The 6,274-nt window shown below is 33.3% G+C and overlaps 1 non-coding gene across 1 annotated transcript; it reads right to left on the bottom strand.

The window, feature by feature from the left end:
- Positions 1-524: 524 nt before the first annotated feature.
- LOC141616459 (small nucleolar RNA R71) lies at positions 525-631 on the bottom strand. The gene has a single exon (XR_012530806.1). It is a non-coding gene; the product is annotated as a small nucleolar RNA R71 (small nucleolar RNA).
- Positions 632-6,274: the final 5,643 nt, after the last annotated feature.

Below are 6,274 nucleotides of genomic sequence, written 5' to 3'. Positions count from 1 at the left end.
CTTTGACAACCAATAGAAGACTTGCTAGAAATACTTTGAGAGGTATTGGTGAGGTTGTAGATATTCAACCAAATACTATTGAGTTCATCAACCCTTTTGCAAGAGAAGGTGAGGAGTACCCAACACAAAATCAACCACAAAATCAACCCACAATGCCTAAATTTTCATCACATTCCGTACCAACCGAGGAGAACCTACCCAATGGTACTCCCACACCACAACACTTGACCGGAAATTTCATTGCAAAATCCGCATTTATCCAATTAGTCGAAAGAAGCCAATTTGGGGGGATGCCTAGTGAAGACCCTCATTCTCACATGGAGACTTTTTGTGACTATTGTGATGCGATTTCACAAACCGGAGTGACTCAAGACCAAATTCGATGGGTCTTATTTCCTTTTTCTCTAATTGGTACCGCGAAACAATGGTTAAAAAGCCTTGATAAAGCTACTCTTGGAATCGACTCTTGGAAGAAGTTGGCTCTTGCTTTCTACAAAAAGTTCTACCCTCCGGAAAAGACTAACATGCTAAGAGCTCAAATCACGGGTTTTAAGCAAAGGGATGAAGAATCTTTGTATGAAGCTTGGGAGCGATTCAAAGGAACTTGTCGCTCATGTCCTCATCATGGACTTAGCGAGTGGTTCTTGGTACAACAATTTTGGAATGGTCTTTATGAAGACTCCCGAAACATTCTCAACATGGGATCAAATGGTATATTCACCGAAGTTGACGATAATCAAATTTGGAACAAGATTGAGGAAATGGCGGTCCATAACTCACAATATAGTAGACCTCGCAAGGCTACTAGAGGAGGAAGGCATGAAGTGGACTCTATTACTCAATTGGGTGCTCAACTTAGTGCTCATATTGATACCATCAACTTGAAGTTTGAGAAGGCTATGTCTAAACTTGAAGAAGCCTCAAAATCACCAAAGCAACATTTTAATGCCATGGTGGCATCTTCGTCAATTCCAAGTGGAATATGTGAGAATTGTGGAACTTTGGGACATGACCAAAGTGAATGTAGGGGAACAAGTGAGCAAGTGAATGCTTTTGAAGCATATAAGAGTGGTACCCCTTATTCCAACTATTACAATGAAAACACCAAATTCCATCCAAATCTCTCATACAAAAGCCAAAATGTTCAAAACCCTCAACCAACATACACCCCACCTCCAATGAGAAACCAAAATCAAAGACCCTTTTACAACCAAAACCATGGTTACCAAAATCAAACTCCATACAATCAACAAAATGACCAAGGTTTTGATGTTCAAAAAGCGGTCCTCCAAATGCAAAAGAATCAACAAGAATTTTTCACTCAAATGCAAAAAGATAGCCAAGCAAAAGACATCACCATCAACAACATCCTAGCCCACACAAAAATGTTGGAAACCCAAATGACTCAATTAGCATCTTAGAGCTCTCAAAGACAAAAGGGGCAATTATCACCTCAAAGTAATCCCCCAAGACATGAATCGGTTAGTGCCTGTTGGAGCTTGTGTCCTCCACAAACTAGTGTGATAACATTTATAAATCTCTTATAGGTTCACAAGGGTATACTTCGTATTTTATCAGTTGATTAACGATTACCTAATAACGGTTGGCTTGCTAGAAAGTTTGACGTTATTATCATACTGATGGCGGTGATCAACTGGTCCCTAAAAGTCACACCTAAAGGATGTGTTTGAGAGATGTGGTTATGGAAATGTAATCACATTGATGCCTTATATGACTAAACAGTTAGTCAATGTGTTGATGAGACGATTATTTAATCTAATTAAATAATATTAGCTGAGACGAATTAACTGTCAATTCGTAAATTGAATATAATATGTTATATTTAATTAATGTATATAAGGTTAGCTTGAACGAATTAAGATGTTAATTCGTAATTAAATGTAATCGGTTATATTTAATTAGCAAATTATAAATATACGATATTTATAATTAAAGTATATATTATACGATATTGTCATAATAAATTATTACAGACCGGCATTAATAAATCGACTGCAAGCTGTTGTATGTAGACTTATTAATAAGGAATAAAATAAATGACAATTTATAAATTATACACTTTATATACATTTTGGAAGCTACCAAAATAAGAAGATTTAATCACCTTATCTTGGTAGGTAGGAAAACCGAAAATAAGGAGAGAATACTCCTTATTATTTCGGTGGTCAACAACAAGAAAAAAAAAGAAAAATATCTCCCCTTTTCCTCTAATATTTCGGTTATATTAGGGTTCAAAGGAGATCATTTTTTTCCTAACTCTCTTTTGACCTAGCATTTCTCTCATCAAAGAAAATAAACACAAAACCCTAAAATTTAATCAGTTAATTGAGGGATCTATTCTAGCAAGAACAAAGGCATATCTCATATCATCTTGGGTGCAACTGATAGGCGAATATCATTGCGATATTGTTCTTAGGCCGATTTTGCTAGGACCGAAGGTTGATTTCATAATCTATCTATTTTGTTTATGCAAATTTCTTTTATGACTAGTTTTCATATCTATAATTTCGTTATAATCCTTATAATGTTAATGGTAGTATACCGATATTTCCTACAAGTGGTATCAGAGCCAAGGCCACGAAATTATTTTTTGATGATTTTCATAATTGAATTAAACAAAAAGAAAAAAAAATCGGCCGTGTATAAATTTTTTTTTTTTTTGCCGTGTTAAATTTTTTTTTGAGCCGATTGTTTTTGTTTTTTTGGTGATTATTTCCATTTTGATTCATTCATTTTGTTGTTTTAATAAGTTAAAATGATTACATGATGAATTTGTAGATGTTTGATTTAATGAGCACTACAAGAAAAAGGGTCTTTGGCGACCAACCCTTGAGACCAATCTCTAAGTAGTTGCTAATCAGCGACTGACATGTAATTAGTTGCTAATCTGCATTTGATTCAATTTGGTTGCAGATTTTAGTTGCAAATTAGCATCTAACTAATAATATGGTCGCTACTTTGCAATTATTTTTAAGTTGGTTGCTAATAATAGTTGCCACATGTACAACACATCCCTCCATTTGGGCGGCAAAATTTCAGTTCAATTTTTCAACTACCGCCAAACATTAAACTCTTCCTTTTAAACCCTATATTTTCCTCTTTTCATCTTTTCTTTTAATATCAACCACTCATAGTTTACTTTTCTACATCTATGTTAGAACTTTTCACTTTCTTCCTCATTCTTATTTTCCTTTACTCATCTATAATATCAAACAAGACTATCATCGCAAACAAGATCTAATTACTTATAATTTTTGATCTCAACAAGAGTTACCTCTTCTTCTTCAAAAAAAAAGGTGGTTTAATAACCTCACTCTTAGTTTTAAAATTCCGAGCCGACATCAAGTTCGTTTCGGCATCTAGTACTAAACCAACATCTGATTGATTCAAAGGTTGCTTACTCAAAAGGTTAGATCTGCAACTTTCATAGTATTTGATTTAGTTTTATCTTTATTATGACTGAATATGGACCTTGAATCATATATTTGGCATGAATTTTAGCATTTTTCAGTTTATATAATGAACCCGTATAAGTAAATCTAACACAATTTGTTTACTTTTGCATTTTAGGAGCAATGATTGAATGGATGAAGAACTCAGAGTTTCAAAAATCTACGAACTGTTTGAAGGAATCGGGCATAGCAGCTAGTATTTTATTAAGAAAAAGTTGTTGTTCTTCTTGAAATTTGTATGGCTACTACCCTGGAAGAGGTTTTTGTATTCCTCTTTAATCTATCAATTGCATAAGCTGCACTTGTTTGCAACACATGTATAATTTTCAGGGCACGAATCTGGGTTGTAGAAATAATGCAAGTGTTGTATAACAAAATTACCAATCTTATTAATTGTTGATCTAAATATGATTATGACCTAATTACATGTGATTTTGGATTAGTACTTTCCTCTCTCCCTGAAATGGGTATAGGGGATGTATTTTTTTTTAATAATCCAAAATACATTCTGCGACCAATTTTTGAAACCAAAAATAAAGTCAGTTGCTAACTTGCTACCACTTTGAAATGGTTGCAAAACTGCAACTAATAAAGGCTGGTTGCTAATTAGAAACTAATTTTTAGTTAGTCGCAAACTAGCGACTAATTTTGCTACCAATTGTAATTAGCGTCTGAGCTTATTGCAACTACTGAAAATTGGTCGCAAGTTGATCGCTAATTGCATTTAGCGACTATTTTTGGCCATTTAGCGACCAAATCAGTTGGTTGCTAATGGACTTTTTTTGTTGTAGTGGAGGATTAAATTAAAATGTAAATGAAGATTGTTTCATTGATGATAAATTGTTTTTTTGCTATATAGTTTTTGGCATATATGGTTAATCATGTTTCATTAATTTATATGCTAATCTTGTTCTAATAGCAACTATAAACGAATTTGTTCATCTAAATTTTTTTCGAAGAAAAAAAATATGGGGGCTGTTCTCGTTTTTTTTATTCAGCCGAGTATTTTTTTTTTGTTAGGGCATTTTGCCGAAAGAAAAAAAAAGGTTTTAAGGTTTTTCTTTGGCAAATGCCGAGGGCTGGAAAAAAAAACAACTTTTCTGTTTTTTTTTTGTTTCGGTTATTGAGGAATTACCGAGAGAATAAAAAATTTTTTTTTCTTGTTTTTTGTTTTTTTTTGCTTTTGCCGAGACAATTAAAAAAAAAGGGTTTCTTTTGTTTTTGTTTTGGCCAATATTGATTATATATTAAATTTATAATGTATGATTATTGTTGTGAAAAGGTTCACAAATTAAGATACCTAATTATTTTAAAGAGATTTAAAATAATGTTTGATTAAATTCATATTACAAGATTAATGTGAATTAAGATGAAAACAATGTGAGTAATTGAGGAATTGTCACTTAATTTGATCAATTAAATAGGTGGTTTGGGTAAATTAATCTACATAATTAAGGAATTATGCCTTGCATGTTTAATTTATTTAGTTGATGCATTTTTTTAGTTTAATGAATCGTTGAATGGATTTATTTACGTATTTTTGCAATCGGTTGTAATTTGTAATACCTAGTGTGGCCTTAGTTAAATTATGTTTTCGTAATGAAAGAAACATAATTTTTGATGTAATTTTAGATCTCGTATCTCCGTTTGGTTTTCTTTATTTATTACGGTTTTGAAATTAGAATGTAAATAGGTTTATTATGTAATTTTAAATTGTAATTTTTGAGAAGACTAACGATGGAGATTGGAGCTCACTCCCGCTACATGGATCAAGATGGAACATCAAGACAAGCTTCTCGGGTCCAAGGATGGATTCCAAAGTTGTATTTATGTTCATTTTGATAGATAGGCCACACTAGGACTTTATTTTTGTTTTACGTTTTACCGTTCTTATTGCTTTTCATTCACATGATAGTTAGTGCATCATATTCCGCCTAAACCAAACCACCTACTAAAATGCATGAAAATTGACTCATATAGATTGTATGTTAGTTTTCATAGACATACAGATGTCACACAGTTTAAGCCATCACCTTAGTTTATTCATTCACGCATGCTAGATATTAGTTCACTTAAAATGAATTAAAATAAAGTTGATGGGATCTTCCTCTAAAACGGAAATTGAGACTAGTCTTTATAAGGGCAAACAACTATGAATCCCTTCTTCGTCGGTAGGCATAATATGACCCCTTCTACGTTGGGTAAGTAGTTTGTGTTGACTTAGTTTATCTCAATATTATAGTCCGAAGAGTTTCTCGTGATTATGATGGACTAAAGATAGAATTTACAGAAATTTATCGACCAAGAATTCTAACAAAGAGAATTAGCTAAAAGGTTGGCTTATCAATTTACAGATAATTGAGTCTTGGGATCATTTATATAATTCTTGAGGGAGGTCAATTGTATAAATGCTTGAGTCTTCGCTTATAACAGTTTTGCATTAAGACTTAAAATCATAACGATGCATATGCTTATTATTTTTATTCTTCTTTTCGCAGCGTAGAATACGTTTATTTTGATAATACTGTTACAACAAATGGCTGGAAATAACGAAATCCCAATGCCGAGTGCCACACTTGGACGCGAGTCCTGGCTTAAAGTTTTTATGGACAACATGAATCGGTTCACACGATCAAGAATGATGGGTCCAACTTTGCGGATCGGGAGGCGCACTACGGAATGCTTGCCATTGCCGACGGTAAGCTCAAGTACTTAATCGAGCCAATACCGGTAAACCTGGCCCCAATGCAGGAGTTAACGATTCACTTGCTTATAGTGATTTCGTCATGGAAGCGGGTGTG

Source organism: Silene latifolia, chromosome 11 (genome assembly GCF_048544455.1).
Source record: "Silene latifolia isolate original U9 population chromosome 11, ASM4854445v1, whole genome shotgun sequence".
Classification (NCBI taxonomy): Eukaryota; Viridiplantae; Streptophyta; class Magnoliopsida; order Caryophyllales; family Caryophyllaceae; genus Silene; species Silene latifolia.
The sequence above is the reverse complement of the archived record's forward strand: the minus strand, read 5'-3'. Positions and strand labels throughout refer to the sequence as shown.